The sequence below is a fragment of the Harpegnathos saltator genome, unplaced genomic scaffold, assembly GCF_003227715.2.
Source record: "Harpegnathos saltator strain DR-91 unplaced genomic scaffold, Hsal_v8.6 scaffold154, whole genome shotgun sequence".
Taxonomy (NCBI): domain Eukaryota; kingdom Metazoa; phylum Arthropoda; class Insecta; order Hymenoptera; family Formicidae; genus Harpegnathos; species Harpegnathos saltator.
The window spans coordinates 21,685-41,457 of record NW_020229933.1 but is presented as its reverse complement, the minus strand read 5'-3'; the positions used below and the strand labels follow the sequence as shown (position 1 = coordinate 41,457).

At 52.2% G+C, this 19,773-nt stretch overlaps 1 protein-coding gene across 1 annotated transcript in view; it reads right to left on the bottom strand.

Annotated features, from left to right (window-relative positions):
* Positions 1–846, bottom strand: part of twin (CCR4-NOT transcription complex subunit 6-like twin) — a 31,111-nt gene extending 30,265 nt beyond the window's left edge. Inside the window, exon 1 of the mRNA XM_025296658.1 lies at positions 777–846. The gene's annotated coding sequence lies outside the window, so the exon portion shown is untranslated. The remainder of the gene's footprint in view (positions 1–776) is intronic.
* Positions 847–19,773: the final 18,927 nt, after the last annotated feature.

Sequence of the window (19,773 nt, the reverse complement as noted above, 5' to 3'; positions counted from 1 at the left end):
TTTTTCCTGATTGCTCACAGCGGAGCGAACAAGTCCTGTCAAAGCAGTACACTCGTCACGGTGGTAGCTTTATCTATTTATGTCTAGGAAGGAACCTCGCAGTGAATGTTAAAAGACTATTACGTCCCGCTCTGTGTACCGCACGCGCTCGAATTCCGCCGAGAAAATGTCAGCGGAGCCGACGGCGCACCGGGTGCGCCAACGCGACCGCCCGCGTTCGTCCCGCGGAGAGAGGCGAGTTCGACGCGAGTTAAGTAACGACCACGGTAAATTTGATAGCGTCGTTCGCTCGCGCGGCCTCGCGGCTCGCGTGTATTTATCACCGCCGGCGTAAATCGCAATTTGTTTTACGGCGCACGCGTTCGCCGCGTCTCTCGCGTATTTTGACTCGCCGCGCCGCGCGTGCAGCATCTGCGAGGGTCTGCGCGATTGTCACGACGGTGCATTACTCACCATCGGCTACGCGACGAGCGCCCATATGTTTTCCCACGTTACCTCGAGCTCGCCCGTTACCGCAGTCCGTTAAAACGCGCGCGAGCGCGTTACGGCCGCGAGCGTGCACGTTGTAATAATAAACAGCTTGTATTGATCCAACGCGCGAGCCGCGCATTCCGAACGGGCGCTAATGACCGCCTCACTCCACCGGCTGAATTAAGTCCGTTCCGCGATTGATACCTCCGCGAATGAAAGAGAGGCCGGCGTTTCCCGTTGTCGGAGGGACGCTTTCACGCGTCGCGCGGCGAGCGACTCTCCAAGTGTCGCACGTTGGTACTTACATGTTGGTCTCGTCCTGTTGGGCCTCGTCAGCGGAATCCACGGCCTCTGCGGCGGATGGTTTGCCGTAACTGCAAAACACAAACAAACGAGTAACGTTAGATGACGCCCGCAAGAGAGGAGGCTTTCAGCCGCACGCGCCATTCTTATCGCTAAAATCCGGATGTCGCGAGGATACGAGTGGCTTGACCCTTTATATCCTGAATTAATTTGCCCAAGAGCTTCTTATCAAATTTTTGTGCTAAAAAAATTAAGTAGCTTAGTAAATTTCATGACAATTTAATGATTTTGAGGCGATACTTACAAGAACCGACAGGAATGCAGGGCAAGGCAGAAAAGTTCAAAAAAGATACGAGCGTTTGTATAGAGCGATATTTTTTAAGTAAAATATAACAGCAAAACGAGCTTCCTGTGGTTATCATCGGTGTGTCACGTTAACCGGACCCATTTTTTCCCCGCGTGTATGCAATCGCGATGCAATCGAATCTTTATAAACAACGCGGCGCGTGGAATATTCAAATTTGTCGTCCGACTCAACTGGAATACGCGCCTCGGTGATTTTTTTCGCGACTTTGCTTCTTCCGCGAGAACGAGTTCTCGGACTTGCAATTCGGCTCCACGCTGATACCGCGAAACTTCGCAATGGTCTAATCAGCGATGCGCTCGCGACCGGACGACCATCAGCAGCACGACGACGGCGACGACGATGATATCGTTGAAGCGAGGACAGCGAAGATCGCGACGAGCGAGGTCTTATTATAATCGCGATGCGATGGAGCGATGAAGGAAGTTGCGGGTCGCGCTCATTAGACTAGTTCATTACACCTGCGTCGTCTAATGGCGCTCACTTGCGGAAGAAGAAGCCGCGCGCGCGCGCGACCGGCTGATAATTAAACCGTTCAACCGAACGTCACTTGCACGGGGCCTGCGGCCCCATTAACAGGACCAAGGAACGCGCACGCTAAACGCGAGGAAAGAAGACGACGTCTGCACGTGACAGCGGGATTATACCCGGTGTCTCCTTGGCCTACGAAGCGTCCCGTCCGCTCCCCGCCTGTTCCCGCGAGACTAATGGAAGAGATGTCCCCTCCTGCTGGAAAACATTCTCGAATTTATGTCTCGAACGTGATGCACGCGTCGCGTCGGAGAGATAATGCGTCCGCATTATTGACTTTCCGACAGTTGCCAGGGGCGCTCTTCCCCCTGCGGCGGGGGAGGAGCTCCATAATTCTTCTTTTCTTCTACCTCTTCTCTGACGGATGATAGATAGATATGCAGATAAAATTTGTTATCATTCTAGATTCTTCTGATCTTCCCAGAGCCAAGATAGGAGTACAGTCTGTTCAACAAGAAAGCGTTGGTGATATTTTTATAGAAAATCATAGTAGCGCCATCTACCTTATGCCGTTTGAATCTTGAATCTTGAACTTCTTTTGCGCAGTGTACATCAAAAAGTTGCATTGAGTAGTCATTAAAAGTAAACATTATTTTTAAAAATAAGTGTAAAATATTATTTGAAGCGTTAGGAGGCGGTTTTTCTTATTAACCATTCTAAAGGATCAAAATCAACAATCGCGACAACTGCTATTAAAAAGTCAGAGGCTTTCCGTAAGGAAATGAGTAAATAAATACCGCTGGAAATGTTGACGACCTGCCAGAAAGGGGGCTGTCTCATGCAACGACTCCGAAGGAGAACAAAGCGATCTTGTGTCTTTTTCCGAGACGAATTCCAGTCTTACCCTGCGTTAAGCCCAAGTAAAACTCCGCCGAAAAGGTCAACATATTTCGCTTAATACCACCAGAAGCCGCCTGCATGAAAATGATGTGGCATCACCACATTTCGGTCCACCATGAAAAAACCATTGCTGTCAGAAAAGTTTGAAAATGGCATAACTATGATGGATTGGCCGGTATTCTCTCCAGACGCAAATCCCATCGAAAATGTGTGGTCATACCTTAAGATGAAACTTAAAGGAAAGCGTGTCTTGACTTTTAAGCAACTGTGCATAAAAATAAAAACAATATGGCATTCTTTTTACCAGAATACGCCGAAAATCTGGTAAAAAATATGCAAAAACGGTGCCAAGCAATAATTGACAATGGAAGCGACTGCATCAAATATTAGATAATTGCGCATTACTAAAAATCTTCTATTGTCGTTTAAAAAACTTGACTTTATCCTTTATTCTTTTCAGATTATCACCAACGTTTTCTTGTTGAACAGACCGTATCTTACAAAAATTATAGTGTTCATTTGATCGTTAATTTGTCAAGTACGAGAGAGAGAGAGAGAGAGAGAGAGAGGCGAGGGGTGATCCAAAGAAGCGCAGGATTTCAGTGAGAAACCTCTCAGGTTGCGTGCCAAGTCGATACTCTCCATCGCGACGGCGTGTTGTACGATGAGGAGAAGGGAAAAAAATGAGGTGATGAAATTCGACAGGGAATGCCGGAGGTTTCAAAGCGGAACAGGCCGCCCCGGTACCGACGGTTTTGCCGCGGCGCTTTCCGCGGACGTCGCTTTTTTACGATAAACCGCGCAATATCGCGGTTACAGTAAAAGATAGTCACGGTTACATCTTCGCCTCAGTTCCCTCCGTGATCAATGCGAGTGTCGCGATGGCTGATAGCGCGGAGGATCCGCGTCACTTTCGACCTCCGCGGCGGTGCCGATTCGCCGACGTATTTTTGTAACCGCGATATCCGCGGACGACTCGCCGCGGTCCTCTGATGGAGAGGGACGCTTGTCAGAAGCGGAGTTTAATAATAAGAAAATAGGTCAACGCACCGAGCATTTATATTTGACGTTCCTGAGATAGTCCGGAGTATCGCGTGATTTTCAAAAATAATCCCGTCTTGTTTCAGGGCCATACGGAGTTATTTACGGCGGGGAGGAGGGGGGGATTTAAAGTTTCGCAATCTGTTCGGCGGTGGACGCGCCGCGAGACGTCCCGCAGGAGACGAGATCTCGCGCCGATATTTCAGCGGGAGCTGATCCGTTCGCGAATAACTTATCACGCGCGTGCGCTTCTTCATTTTTCATTTCTTCCACCTCAGGACGACACTATTGTTGTCCGAGGCGGCGATACCGCCTGATGACGTACGCGCAACGATGTGGCGAACAATGGAGAAAGAAAAGCGGCACGTCGTGTAACGCGCAAAAACGCGAGAGTTGCGAATCGGTGACGTTGCACGACAGGGGCGCGAACATAAGCGGGATGCGACGTCGCGACGGCGATGTGCGATAGCGATAACACAAATACGAGGAGGAACGATCGCCGCGCGATACGTAAGACAAAATAATAATACACGCCGCGGCGCGTTGTGTATAATACGTAATAACACGTTTTTCGAATATGCGCAAGCGTGCGATTCGCAGTCACTTTCCATTGATTATCGTCATTAAGTCGCCGTATTATCGCGCGCGCGGATGATCAACTCGATCGCACCCGCCCGCCCGCCCCCCATCCACCCATCCGTCGAGATTAATCCGACGCTTTTCGAAGCTCGTAACATCGCGTTACAATCGTGCGTGCCAATCACGGTGCTGCCGGGCACGAAAGGATTAATCGGACGAGAATAACTCGCGATGGCGTGTTGAACGCGCGCAAAAACGAGAAATCGAACGTTCTCTCGCCCGCTCCCTCCCTCCCTCCTCCCACCTCTCTCTCTCTCTCTCTCTCTCTCTCTCTCTGTCGGGCATTTCGCTGTCACGACCGAAGCCGGTGGGATTTTCGAAACGTGTTACGTGTCAACGAGATGTTTGCCTTTAACCCTCAATTGCTATGATGGATCAAATGCGATTTCGGCGCGGGTACCTCGCTAAAGTAGCGCAAGGCACGGAGGGAATTCGTTTTTAGCCTCAATACGTGAGCGAGCACGCGCGCGCGTGTATGCTTTTGTGCGTGTGCGCTGTGTGTCAACCGGATGTCCGCCCGTAACCCTCAATTATCGCGATGGCTCGAACGCAATTCTGACGCAACGTCCATTAAAACACCGAAAGGAACAAAGAGCTCGTTCCCAACTCCCTGTCCTCCCTCCGACACATTTTTCACGCGGCTCAACACGTGGCTATTTTTTTCCTCGTCGCACGTCACGAGGTTTCTATAAGCGGAAAGTGAGATCAACGTCGCCTTTGGAGACCAATACATTCTCGCGCTTAACACGCGGCACGAGGGTGGCTCGAGGCACGCCGGAGATCCGAGCAGCAAACATATCGCGCGTTACGTCGGGAAATCTTCGGTGCTTTTCACTCGTTTTCCGGAGGGAAATAGATCAATATAGCGCGCGTGCACGGCGGGCTCTCTCTCTCTCTCTCTCTCTCTCTCTCTCTCTCTCTCTCTCTCTCTCTCTCGCTTGTTTTGACCAAGTTTGTCATTACCTGCGCAATACTCGGACTGTGATACGGATAACAGAGTTCGGAGATCATCGTATCAGCGTATCGATCGAGCCTGATAAAATATCCGGGGAGAGCAGAAAACGGAGGCAGGAGGCGGGACGGCGACGGCGGCGATGGCTCGACGAGGGTCGGCGACGGAGATCCTCGACGGCGAATGTCTCGGACTATCTCGAGACACGAGGGGAAGGCCGTGAAGATACCGAAGTGTGCAAAGGGAAGAGGAGAAGAGGACGGGAGAAAGAGAAAGAGAGAGAGAGAGAGAGAGGGAGAGAGAGAGAGGGAGAGAGAGAGAGGGATAGGGTCGTAGAATTGAAACTGAGAATTCTATTTCGCTCCCTCGAGAGCCGCAGGGTAGAAGATAGAGATAGCGCCCGCGGGAGCATCGGTGCGGGATAATATAGGCGACAAGAGAGAGAGAGAGAGAGAGAGAGAGAGAGAGAGAGAGAGAGAGAGGGGGGGGGGAAGAGAAAGAGAGGGAGAGAGCCGCAGCATGCAAAGCGGCGTATTTCAGCGCGTCTGACGTCGCGGCGATTTATTCGACGTTGTATTTCTGCCTTCAATGAATTTAAATGCGCGGCTTAGCAGAAGGACGAGGAGGAGAATGAGGAGGAGTAGGAGGAGGAGCAGGAAAAAGGGCGGGTCGCCCTACACGGTGACGACTCGGACGCGCGTTCCTTCGGGGAGCGTAAGCCTCTTACGGTGTAAATTACGAGATGAGCGCTTGTTCTATGAGATTGGCCCGTCAATCCGCGGATCGCGATCTACTCCGCGATTAATCGTCGAACAGTCGCGAGCGCCTCGAGCGTCTGGAACGCGAGCGGGCGCGTAGGCGCACCGAGTGCGCCGCGCGGCCCGCGTGTCTTCGTCAAAGCGAAATCAGTTTCAAAGCGAAGCTCAAAGACGAAGCTCACTCCGTCCAGGAAGCTAAAGAAGAAGAAGTTAAGTGACGGATATCATCCACGATGGTTTGATTTGGACAAAAGCGAGTTTCGAAACTCCGTTTCTTTCAAGTCGGACGCCCGACTTACATCGCGATCATTCGTGCGCCATACTTAATTGCGTGTACGCGTGTATTAATTTCGCGGCGAGTTTGTTATATCGTCTTAGATAAGATTAATCAGTTCGATCGCACCGAATATTCTCGTGATGCATAGAAATCTCATGTCTAGGAGAGATGAAAGAGAGAGAGAGAGAGAGAGAGGGAGAGGGGGAGGGGGAGGGAGGGAGGGAGGGAGAGAGAGAGAGAGAGAGAGAGAGAGAGAGAGAGAGAGAGAGAGAGAGAGAGAGAGAGCCCAACGCGCGATTATAGTTATACGATTCGCGTATATGCAGCGGCATACCGTAGGTATGCGCGGAAACAATTACGCGAGAGAGCCGTCGTCCGCATTCCGCGGGGTCTTACAAACCCAATTAAGATCTCCCGTCGAGACGCAGAGCGATATGTACGAGACGGCCCTCGTAATTTTCCCGGTACAACGTGTTCGAGCTTCTTCACTTCGTGTTCACTTCGCGTTATCGCATCGAACGCGTTTCTCCTGCGAGCTCTTGCGGGCCTCCTCGCGTTCCTAGAAGCGTCATGCCGCCGTCATGGGAAACGACGATCCGCGCTCTACGCTCTCGTTCGCCTTCATAATTAACGTCGCCGCCAATCGAGACGTCTCGATTTTGCGAATCGCGACGCGCCGTTTACAGACGTACAGACGGTAAAAGCATTCGATACGTTAGACGCGATAGAAGCGTTACGAAAAAAAAAAAGAAAAAAAAAAGAAGAGGAAGAAAAAACAGCGGCAGGAGAGCAATGACCTGCGAGAGGCCAGATTCGATTCGCGAGATGAGATCGACGGGCGAACCATTTTCCGTTTCGCGTCTGAAAACGCGGAGGTTTTGCTCCTCTATTTCCTTGCGGCTTTAATTCCTTCATTCGTCAAATTTTCCGCCTTATGTCTTATGCGTTTGTCTCTTAATAAATAACGTTATGAGGCGACATGGACAGGGGAGTAAGCCGAGATTAAAACCCGACGTCTCTGAAACGCCACTTATTCCGCGACTTCCACGCAGCAACAGCAGCAGCCGCAGCGGCAAAAGAAGAGGAAGAAAAAGAAGAAGTGGAAGAGTATAAAGAGAAGCAGAACGTTAGAGACATTACGGTGGACGTTTTTAATTTATCCGCATTTTCATTTCATTTAGAACACATTTAATCTTCTCCGCCCCGTCCCCACCTCACTCCCCCCTCCCCCAGCCGCGCGCACACGTATATTAAAATCTCCTTAATAGCGCGTCGCGTGCACGTGCGCGCGCGCTGACAATTCAGCAAAACAGAGAGTTTGTGGCCTCGTGTCTCTTTAATCTAGAAATTGCTCCATCATGAGACGCTTTTTATCAAGTCCGCGAAGCGTGTAATTCGAGCGAAAATAAAACGCCGAGGGGAGGAACGGAGAACGCGACGACTAAATCTCCGGCGTCGCGTTCCCGTTTTTTCCTTGTTTTATCGGCATTATAATTTTCCCCGTGGCCTTCACTCCCTCCCCTCCCCCCGCCCGCCCGCTCGCTCGGTCGTCTGGATGAAGTAATCGCTGCTACTGAAATTTAAGTTTCCACGGCGGTCGGTCGCGATATTATTCCCTTTGATGTGGCACGGCCGAGCCGCGGGGAAAAATTTAATGTAATTACGGCGCGGTTTATTACCGGGTCGCGCGCGAGAGCGACGATAATTCCCGCGCGGGGAGGAGGCCTACCTTTTCATCCGCGACCTGGCCCTACCCTACCCGCCTTCGTTCCTTATTTATTTTTTTCTTCTTTAATTGGAAACCAACGCGAAAATTTTTTACCCGTCCGAGACTCGTCTCGAGCGGGTTCATTTAAGTTTAACGGAAAAATTGTTGCGACGACGGTGGCCCGACGTCCACCTTAACGTCAAGGAATATTTAACCGTCGCCGTGTACGCGCGCTGTGTATACAGTTTCCCCCTCCCCCGCCCCCCCCCTATTAGTTTCAATACACTCTACAATTTTCTTTTCTTTACCTCGTGATCGCGCGCGTTGCCGCTTCTGCGTCCATCCTCAAAGAAGGAACTCCTCTCCTGAAATTCTCGCTCAAAGCGCAACATCGTGCGGCTTCGTTTTTATCGGCGGGAGCTTCTCGTCTTTATAATTCGCTCAGACGCCGCTCGCGACTCGCCCCCCTCCCTTTCGCCTTTCCCTTTTTCCGCGCTAACGTAAGAGCCTTTCAGGGTATTACAGTTAATGAACTTGACGGCGTAATTTTTCATGATCTCGTTGGCCCGATCGTTATTTAACAACAAAGAAGGGGGTCGTTGCAGAAACGCTTTCGCGCGCCAGAGAGAGAGAGAGAGAGAGAAAAGAGGTGGGAGAGCCGCGGACCGAATTAATAGAGCGGTAGCGCACGACTTCGTCAATTCGTTCCCGCTGTTAATGAATAACGAAGAAATCGGGAGTCGTGTCGTGGAGTTGCCGGCCGTCCTGGCGCGCAACTCCTGGCGTTCCCGAAGTCGATCCCGCGCGGTGGTGGTCTCCGCGCGTAATCGATTACGGCAAATTGACAGCGTTCGTTAATCACGTCTTCAATTAGGTATTTTAATTGCGCTTCCCCCGACCGGGCGTTATTCCCGCGCGTAATTATCGCGCATAAATATCTGTCGCGTGGAAGGAGGGAGAAAGTCCGTCCGTCGGGTGGCGCGCATCCTTTTCGCAGTCCGTACAAAGCAAGCGGACGTGTGCGTGCATGCGTATTTTTCTTTTTTTTTCTTTTTTGGCTCGCTCGTTCGCGAGGGAATCGATAAGAGAAAGAGAGCAGGCTATCGATACTCCGCGGCGTACTGCGACATGCGTGCCCTTAATTCCCGTTCGTTGGCGCTGACCATTCCCCGGTATACTGATCACGCGTAATTACGCGCTGTCTACCTTATTAAAGGGCTCGCGTCGTTGCTGCGATGGAAATGAATGGCCGGCCTAGCGCGTCACGTTGCAGAGAGAGAGAGAGAGAGAGAGAGAGAGGGCGAGGACGCGGAGTAATCGCAAAAATTGTCCCGCGGCCAGTGCCGTGATCGCGCGACCCGAACTTTGGACTCGAAGGGAGCCCGACGTCGATCTCGACCTCGCCAGGGAATCGCCAACTGTTCGTCCTCAGAATCAGCTTCTGATCCTTCCTCCGTCACGCTCGCAGCGTTCCCCTCGTCAGCGGAGTCTGTCCCGCTGTCGAAGTAGTAAATCGTCGAGAGGGATTTTCTCGCGGAAACGAAATACTCGCAAACAGACCGACTAAAATATCGCGATTAAAATATCGGCAATTAAAGGCGCATGTTTCCTCGAGCGCGTCGAGCATCACCGCCCCGCGGTTACTCCTCGCACGTTCGTCTCGCCATTTCTGGCTCGATAAGACGGGGGAGAGGGGGGCGGGGGGGATCAGCCGCGTTTGAATTCCGAGCGCGTGAGCGCTCGCGCACGAGCATGCGAGCCTAGTTACGAGAACTAGTTACGGCTCTGCACGCGGAATTAATATAAACGCGAGCGCGGAAGGTACGATACGATAAATTGTATCGCGTATGTAGTCCAATAAACTTTAATTGCGCGCCGATTAAAACACGGGTTCGCCGGCGTTTTTTTTTTTCTTCTTTCTTTGTTTGCCCTCTTTTTCTGTCGGTGTTCGCGGACGGTAATTACCGGCTCTCGACGGTAATTTGTGGCACGCACTCGGACATCGTGGCGAGTCCGGAATGAAACATTCCTGCGCGATAAACAGACAGACGGAAACGTTTCCCCGCTTCGTGCGGATGTCTCGGGCATGTTATAAACGACCTCTGACAAATCGCGATAAGAGTTACCCGGCCTCGATAAAACGCGCTGAATTGTTACCGAACAGCGGATTAAACAGCGGACGAGCGAGTCGAGCTCGTCGTATTCGCGTATTCATCGCGTCGCACGCCAGCCGCGTCCCGTTTTTTCTCGTTCATGAGAGATGTTACGATTTTTTCAAATTTCCCCGGCTTTTATTCCCCGGCTGAAATGCTGTGTATACGGTAGAAAAATAAAAGCACGGGAGGAAAAGGACCGAGAGAAAAGGCAGACAATTATCCCTTTGACAAATATTTGCGCGAATATTTATCGCGCCCGTCAACCTCGATACTCGCGCGAGGAGACTCGCGCTGTCAAATTCTCACACGAAGTGAGACGTCGAGACACTTTTTTCTTTTTTCTTTTCCATCCTTGTGATTTGCCTGGAGACCCGCGATTCGCCCGTCAGGCGCGAGAGCTTTCCGGCTGTATTGAAATTAATGGACGGCCAGGTGGAGTGTAGTTTCCCGGCGAGCTCCATCCTTCATAGCCGAAAGATCGGAAAAGTTGTACGTTCCACTCGCGGAAATTTATCGCGGCTCCCAACAGCTTCTGCCTCTCTCTTTTTTTTCCGCGCGACTCCTCGAGGACTCATCGTATCTGAGAGAGAGAGAGAGAGAGAGATGCCTCGTCGAGGATCTCGTTCTTATAATCGATGTGGATACAACTTTCCGAGTCTTTTCCCCAACGCCGCGATATCGACCATCGGGATAACGAGCCGCTCTCTCGTCTCCCTTCCGCCGCACAATCGCAACGATGATGATCGGCCAGACAATAATCGGCCGACTTATCGCCGGTTAAGCGGCTGAGTCGGAAAAGTTCCCGGCTGAGAATGAGGCGGCTCTTCCTGCCCGCCGGAACTATCGGAGCAACTGGGATTACTTTCGAAGCTAGATTCTCGCGCCTCTGCCCCGCCCCGTCCTCGTCGCCGACCGATCGCGATTTGTAACTTCCCCCCGAGGAAGCGTTTCAGGATGTAGAAACGTCGGATCCCAATGCGCGGGATCCTCACGTCGTTCGCTCCATTCAATTCCGCTATCTGCTTTCTGCGCTCGAGCCTGTTCCTTCAGGAGTCATCTCACGGAGGAACCGAGTCCGCGCACTTCGTCTTCGCGACGACGAACGAATCCGCCCGCGGTGAAGAGCCTCTTCTCTCATCCTCTCTTTAGCCGGTAATAATTGACGCCTTGCGCTCCGCATGAATCTGCTCGCGCTCAGCGAATTGGAGTCTACAGTTCACACTTTGCCGCATTCTTCCGACCGTCAGTTAATGCTGATGTAAGAAGGAATTTTATTCTGAATTAATAATAATAATAATAATAATAATAGTAAATTTATTATTAAAACATTTTAGTCATGTACACGATGATCAAGGTGTCAAGTGCGAGGGCAGAAATAAGAAGAGGATGATTAAGTAACAAAGTGCTGTAAACATCCAATCATAGATGCATATCGATATCAAGGTTCTCATATATCGCGACGACCGTCTCTGCAACATCGGGAAGCACTTTTGAGATCCGGAGGATCAATCGCGCTTCCTCTCTCTCTCTCTCTCTCTCTCTCTCTCTCTCTCTCGCTTCCCTCGCGACGATGACGTTCCCACATTTTCCCATTCCCGTCTCTGTGCGCGCTGCTCTTTACATATAAATTCTCCTCTGTCAGCGACGGTTTAGAGATACAACGCGCCACGAACAGTCGCGGGACCGGACTACGTCAATATTGAATCTCACGCGGGCAGCTTTTAACGTAAGTCACGTTCGCCGGGCTGCTCGAGAGCAACAGACAAATAGTTCCGTACGTCACCAGTCTTCGTTTTCTCGCTCCTTGCATCCTGCCGCCGCGCCAGCCTCTCCTCCCCCTCGCGATCCCGAGCTTTTTCGTACCCTTTGTATCAACCGCTCGCCGCGGGGCGAGGGAACGAAAAGCGCGGAAGGGAGCGTAAAGCTCCGTATTTATGAGATTACTCTCGAAAGGATCGATCCATTTTCGGAACGCGTCGCGTGGCATACCGGAGCACCTTATTATCTGAAAATCCAGGATAGGGCACTCTTTTCCGGTTAGACGTGCTTTCTCATCGATCCCGCGCGACCCCGCCTCTTTCCCCCCCCCTTCGAAGCCATGCTATTCTTATCGGCGCGTATACGTGCCGCTTTCGGCGGCGGCGGCCGCTGAAAGGTTACGCGGGCGTTTAGGTCGCGGGCGGGCGACGGAAATCGCGATAACGCGCGCGATCCGGCCTTGTCGCGCTGGAAAATTCCGAGCCGTCTCGCACAGACACGGGGGACACGGGCAGGGGGGAGAGACGTTTCCGGCGGAACTTTTCTTCGCGTTCGGTCATCTGCTTATCACGCTCGCCGTTGTGATCTCTCGTGAATGTAATTCGAGGCGCTCTCGGGCGATTTTCCACGTTTCCGAGCCGTTCTCTTAGAGTTTTGTTCGCCCTACGCTCCCTCTCTCTCTCTCTCTCTCGCATTTTTACTCGACGTCGCCTTTGTTCAGCTTCTCCGTTCCGTTCCGTCAAAAGTGCGTAGTTCCTCGGCGAGCGGCAAAAGTCGCGCGCGCTACCCTCGCGTCCTCGTCGCGTCCCGTCCGTCGACTTGCACTTAAAGCGATGAAAGCGGCTGCGGAGTCGGAATCGAAATCGGGAGGCGAATTACCACTAGCCGTCGACGACGAGCACAGCCAGCCAGCGAGGGGGGGTGGAGAGCTCGACTCGTCGAAGAAGGCACGCGCGGCCGCGTGTTTCAGGCGGATAATAATCGGAAATCAAACGGAAAACGTGCAACGGACGTGGGCCACTCGTCGATTTGGCAACGGTCGAGCGATCGAACGATTCCTTTATCTCGCGATACGACCTCCTTCGTCCGGGCCAGATTTCGCCGAGACGCCCGCCGCTATTCCGGAATCACGGATATCGCTTGGAACGAGTTCAAGCGCGGCGACTTTGTACTATTTTCATATTACGGCGCACCCTTCGTCATGCTGATCCCGCCTGTTATAATACAGCATTCCGATTCCCCCCGCCGACGGAATGTATAATATATACACAGTATTTACGCTCGCGGAATTCTAAACGTCGTACTGCACGCCGTTGCAAAATGTGCGCGCGCCAAATATTTTACCTTCGAATAAATAATGCCGAGTTACGGTATTTTTTTTTTTTTCACGACCGCGCGCGTGTCCGTGTCTGCTGCGAGGTGTCGCAAAATCCGCGAATTTCCGCCAAGTACATTCGAAAAAAAGAACGAAGAATATCGCGACGGCAGAGATTCACGCCGCGCCTCGGCTCTCTCTGAAAGCTAATAATGCATTTCCGCTCGGTGGACACAGCGTCTCCCGATATCGCGCATCCCTCTCTCTCTCTCTCTCTCTCTCTCTCTCTCTCTCTCTCTCCCTCTCGCGCGCAATGGGCCTTATCCCGAGAGATACGCCATATCTGCCACTATACCTGAGAACTGGTAATACGCCTCGGCTGTAACTCCCCCGTGAGTCGCACTAAGCCGGCGTATCGAATCCGCGGGAGTAACTGCGCGCAGGTGTAAACTCGGCTATTCCAGGTATGCCCGCCGTTAATTCCGCGCGATCTCATAACGATCTCGCTCGCTGGATGGTTCTTCGATCTGTCGCGGTTTTATCTCGTCGACTTATTGCGCCCGACGAACGGCACACCGCGACGTTTAATTCTCCCCCTCTCTCCCTTTTTCTCTCTCGTTCCTCAGGCGATCATATTCCGCGCGCTATTGCGGAAAGATTAGAACGAACGCTCGCGCTTGCGCGCGCGAGGATTAACGGTGTCCCTCGGACAATTAAGGATGCTTGGTTGCAAGTGCCAGAGGTGCGACGAACGAGTATATGTCATCGCGTGAATATTCAAAATCCACGGGGAAAGGTTCAGAGTGCCCGCGAAATATATTTGCGCGCGAACGTGGATTGAAAAGCCAACGTTATAATACATTCGCCGCAATGAGGCGAATAAAACATATTGTGCAACGATAAATTCACGCCTCGCGTTTCCGATCGACCCGATTGCCGGTCGTAGCTGCTGCATGCGCGGGCCTCGGAGGGATCTCGTTCTCTCCCTCTCCCTCCCGTTCTCTCATTCTCGAGAGAGAGAGAGAGAGAGAGACAGAGAGAGAGAAAGAGAGAGAGAGAGAGAGAGCCGAGCAGCCGTGCGGTCTACGTAATTCCTCATTCTTTTCCCTGGTGGTTTATTCAAGCCCTCTCTTCTCTCGCCGGGCGGGGGGGGGGGAGGGCGAAATCGCGTACGTCTCGCGCCTCGGTTATGCGAAATCGTAACTCCGCCTGGCAGAACGAGCGAGCGAGCGAGCGAGCGAGCTACGGGTGTAACCGGAGGCGAATGGCATTTGGCGTCATATTTCAGAATAATGCTCGAAGGCTACGGTCGGGAGGTGGAGGAGACAGAGAGAGAGGGGGGGGGCGGAGAGAGTTCGTGTACGCGCCGTACTTTCGTGTTACACACGAGGCCGGCATACTGATGCAGCCGCGCGCCTCTTCCTCAAGGCCGAGGCGGGCGTCGCGCGGAATTTAAAGGCCTATTTTTCGCGTGACGTCACACGTCTCGCGCTTTTCACACGGCCGCGGGACGTGGTCTCGGGACACCACCGTTAACGAGCTCGATTAATTCGTTATCGTGTAATGAAGCGAGCGTGTCTCGCGTATCACGTGACGGCGGATCGACGACGATGAGAGGGAGAAGAATGGGGGAATTTACGGTTCGTCCGGAATGTGAGAAGCGTTCCGCGTTTGGCGGAGGGATCGATTGGATTTTTCTTCTCGACATGCAAATAACGCGAGGAAGAAACTCGCTGCGACGCAGCGCGTCTCTACGCTCGCCGCGCGCGCGCAGCATTTTCTCCGTGAAGATACTCTCATATTTATCTAACCGCTTCCTCGTTCCCGTCTAACAACCGAGCGACATTACGTCGTCGTGAGCTGCGTATTTTCTTTCGAACAATTCGCAAACTCGTTACGACGATCCCTCGCTCTCATCGGACCAACCACTCGTTCGTTCGTTCGTTCGTTCGTTCGCTTGTGCTCGCCGCCTGCGCCGCCGGAAGCGGACGCGTAATTTGCATCATCCGGAGTAGTTTTGAAAGTTTTAACGAGAGCGAGAGAGAGAGAGAGAGAGAGAGAGAGAGAGAGAGAGAGAGAGAGAGAGAGAGAGAGAGAGAGAGAGAGAGAGAAAGAGCAACAGGGCGGCGGGGAGAGGCTGCTTGTAGTTAGCGGCGACGGACGGTCCCCGAGTCTCCTATACTTCCGCAATTGTTATACAATTTTCTCTTTCGGCCTACAATGCTCCACTTAAAGCGCCACCCTGTCCTCCCACCCTTCTTTCCTTCCCTCCTTTCTTCCAGTCTGCTTCCCTCATCGCAGAGACTAAGGATACCGTCGTTATCCCCATGTACAGGAGAGCACGCTTGAGAAGTCCCGCGGTAAAACACGCGCCGATAACTTTCTCGTTGTCGCAACTACATCCGACACGACAAAGCGAGCGAGAGAGAGAGAGAGAGAGAGAGAGAGAGAGAGAGAGAAAGAACGAGAGAAATTATTCGCGCCCGAAGGACAGAAGGGGAAGCAAAAAGAAGAGGAGGAGAATATCTCACGGGCGGCAGAAGGACAGTAAAAATATTTTCGTCATGAGCGTGGCGAAAAATAGCGACGTACACCGGCATGAATATCGACGTTTGTGGGTAAATATCCACGCGTAAACATAATTTCGCAGTCTGGTTCTCTCTCTCTCTCTCTCTCTTTGATTTTCCGCAAAAATATATTTTTCCGGAGGCTGCGTCGCCGAAGGAGCGTCGTGTCGAGCGGCGTAAGCGAGCGGTACACCAGCTATTTAAGATCGACGCTCTCGCCTCCATCGCGAATGCAGGGGGAGATCAGTATCAAATTTTCACACCGCGTTAGAGGACCGAAGGCGAATATGGCGAGAACGCGTACACAGCCGCAGCCGAGGGGAGGGAGACTCGCACCCGCACTCGCGCTATGATCGCGGACGGGGCGACTTCTGTATTCCCGGGAGCGAACATATTTTTCCTTCTCGTCCCGTCGAACCCACGTCGCGCGTTTTTGCGTGACGCTCTCGCTCGTGGCTGAATATTAAAGGACATGGAAAAAAACATTATTAAAACGGCGTCTGCAAAATGGCCGTGGCAAAACAACCGCTAAGATGTGAGAGGGGGGGGAGAGAGAGAGAGAGACGGAGAGACGGGGGGACGGAGGGAGAAAAAGAACCGAAATTCACTCCCGCGGCGAAGATCGATCTTCGCGGCGATTTCCCGAGCTGCTCGGCGCCGCTCGCGCCGCGGGCTTATCTCGCTGGCACGATAAGGCGGTTCTCGCGCGATAAGATCGCGTGATACGCGGGGCACACATTGTGCTATCTCTCGTCCGACAGGCGCGCCCTTTTTTTCCCCGCTGCACCTGCACACGCAACGCGGGGCGCGTCTCGCCGAGCGCGGCTGGCCGATCGACTTGGTATGCGCGTAATTACGTCCGATCCGGCTAAGTTGACAGGCCGGTGTAACAACTTGTTGCAAAGGCGGCGGCGGCTGATAAGCGCGTGAATTTCGCGCCGAAGTGGACGAGGCGCGGCGCGGGCGCGGCGGAGGGAACAACCGCCGCGCGCTCCTCTTCCTCGTCTTTTCCTTAAGCCGCCCTTCCCCCCTCCCTCCCTTTCTCCCCATCCGCCTGACCGGCCATTATGATGATCGATTGAGCCGCCGTACGCGCAGCGCGACTTCCACGCGGTAATTAACGGCCGCTTTTATTAACCGCGAGCGGACTTAATTCAATAGCGGCGCGCGGCATGTCGCGGCGGCGAGTGATTCTCTCTTTCTCTCGCGGGCACCGGGGGGGGCGTGGCGCGCGGATTTTTCCTCCTCGGCGCGCCGAATGCATGCCAATCATCGGCGGAGATCGGCGACTCGCTCGTCGCTGGCGCGGTTTGACTATCGACAGCATCATTGATTACACGTAATTGCCGAGCGGCCGACAATGCGACGGCGCGCGGCCGAGTACAATTGCCGGTTGTCCCTCTTTCTTTCCCTCTCCCCCTCTCCCTCCTCCACTTTCTCGCTGTCTCCCTCGTCGTCGGTGATCCTGTTGAGCCGTCGGCGGGGCCTCGCCTCGCGAGTCTCACGTTTCGTTAGCTCTGCGCGCACGCCAGCGCACGGCCCGGTGATATAATTAAGCGCCCCGACTCGCCGGCGAGAAGGTGTCGATAAAGGAGCAAACCTCGAATTAATGTCCGTCGGCGAGTCGCCGGCGATCGACGGACGAAACACATTATCTCGCGCGTCGGCAATCATTAGCGTCTGCTCGCGGCGCGATGTGCAGAGAGAGAGAGAGAGGGAGGGAGAGAGAGAGAGAGAAAGAGAGAGAGAGAGAGAGAGAGAAGGGTAAGGGAAAAAGAGGATTGAGATACAAAGGTATCGGACGACGTCCTGCGCGAGAAACGCCACGGAGACCAAGAGCCCGTTGCCGCGTCTCTCGTCCTTAAAACGTGCAATTATTCAGTCAATTAGCGCGAAACCGCGGTGTCACGGCCGACTTGGTTCGTTTGCGCAGCACCGAGTACGCGTAAGGAGGTGTCTTCGCCGCGGAGAGAGAGGGTGAGAGAGAGAGAGGGACAGAGAGAGAGAGAGAGAGAGAGAGAGAGAAGAGAGAGAGAGAGAGAGAGAAAGAGAGAGGAGAGAGACGCGGATTCCAGCGGATTGCCAGCGTTATCATTTTATTATCGCGCTTATCATCGCACGTATTACGCGTCGGCCGGCGCGATTTCGTACATGGCGGTGATTTCATTGTACACCGAGTTGAATTTGTCATTTGCCATTTCCATTTTCGGCGCGAATTATCGACGTTGTCCGGGAAATATCGGTACGGCCAGCTGTATATGCAAATTCAATGTTACGGTAATGCGCTTCGCGATAATGTACAGCAAACGCGCGGGCGATAACAGAAGCGAATGCTCGTTCATCGAGATATCAATTTTAAGGGCAACGAAGCTCGCGCATCGATAATTACGAATAACGATCGCGGACGGATTGACGAAGGATTCGCGATTCCGTCGTCTCGTTTTCATCCGCGGCTGATCTCAAAGCGACAGCTCCGCCTTCGCTAAGCCGACCGCGAGCAGCCGATCGCCGCAACTCCTTATTATGCACCGACGACTCGCTCGCTCTTTTCTCTCTCTCTCTCTCTCTCTCTCTCTCTCTCTCTCTCTCTCTCCCCCTCCAATCTCGCGGCGGCGGCCGACAGGTTTTCAAAACAAAACGCGCGCGAGTCGCTCCGCGAAACTGGGACGCGATCGGGTGCTCTTATTCCATTAAATTGCTAATGATCTTAGAGGCGGGACGACGAAACGGCCGGTATCGGGAAACCTGTCATCCTTACAGGCAGATCGAAGAGGATTCGCCGCGTTTGCCGGAGACACGACGACGACGACGACGACGAGAATCCGTGCGGCTTCGTTTGGCGGGGAATTAACCGATTTACCTGCGTCCGATCGCGCTTGCAACTACGTGCATCGACCGACATTGCTGATGTAGCTTGGCAGATGGATGAATATTTCCTGTGATATGTCGCATCGCAATTTGTACAGCGGCAATATATCGAGAACGATTCCATTCATCCGAATATTCAATAATATTTCGATAAGATATTAAAAATCGCAGAGAAAGAGAAATCAATGTGAGAATATTTAGAAAGACAATTACGACGTTCGTCTTTCTCTCTGCTAACGTGATACAAATGTTGCGCTATTGTTATTGATAAAAATTCTTACTATCGCGTTTCGTTCGTGCCGCGATGATGGGATTTCTAATTGAATTCTTCGACTAAGCTGACACACGCCAGTTCCTCGAGCGGTTGAAATTAATAACCACGACGGTAATAATAATTATTGTTACGGACGGATGGACGGAATAAGACAGCAAGAGGCATGTCAGGTGCCGGGTCTCTCCGGTTTGACGTAATCTAACGGATGAAGGTTAGTTGAGGTGAAGCCGATGCCTAGTTCGTATCCGCGGGTGGTACGTGCGGAACGCGGAAATTGCGGGCGATTTCCTTGTTCGAGCGAAAGAGCGATTTTAATCGGGCGAGTTCGGCAAACGCGCTCGCAGCTATTCTCGCGCGCGCTCTCAATACGCTAACATTGTACGCCAACGGGGGTAAATCTGTTAGAAGTACATTCACGCGCGTATGGTCTAACAGCGCGTTGATTTTCTGCTGGCATTAATATTGGGTTGGCAACTAAGTGATTGCGGATTTTAAATAAGAATGAAAATTCAAAATTTTAAATTTGCTTTTTTAAATTTTTTTCAATGCATGTATGCGATACATTGAGCTTCTCTGCAATATCACGTGTTGTGCTATGACGATCTGAATCGATAATGGCCTTGATATGGGTCTCATCGACTTCAACTGGACGGCCAGATCGTTGAGCATTTTTCAATGAAAAATCACCAGAACGAAATCTGGCAAACCAATTTTGACACTGCCTTCCTTTCAAGGCTTCATTCCCATATACGGCACATAACTTCTTGTGTGCTTGCGATGCGTTCTTGCCTTTTCGGAAATAATACAATAAAATATGTCTCAAGTGCACGTCTTGCTCTTCCATTTTTAAATTGGGATAAAAACAAAACTAAATAACTAATCGATATAATTTTTGTACTAAATGAAAGGTAGAAGTCCAAACAATAAGAAAAAAATATAGGTTAGGTACTT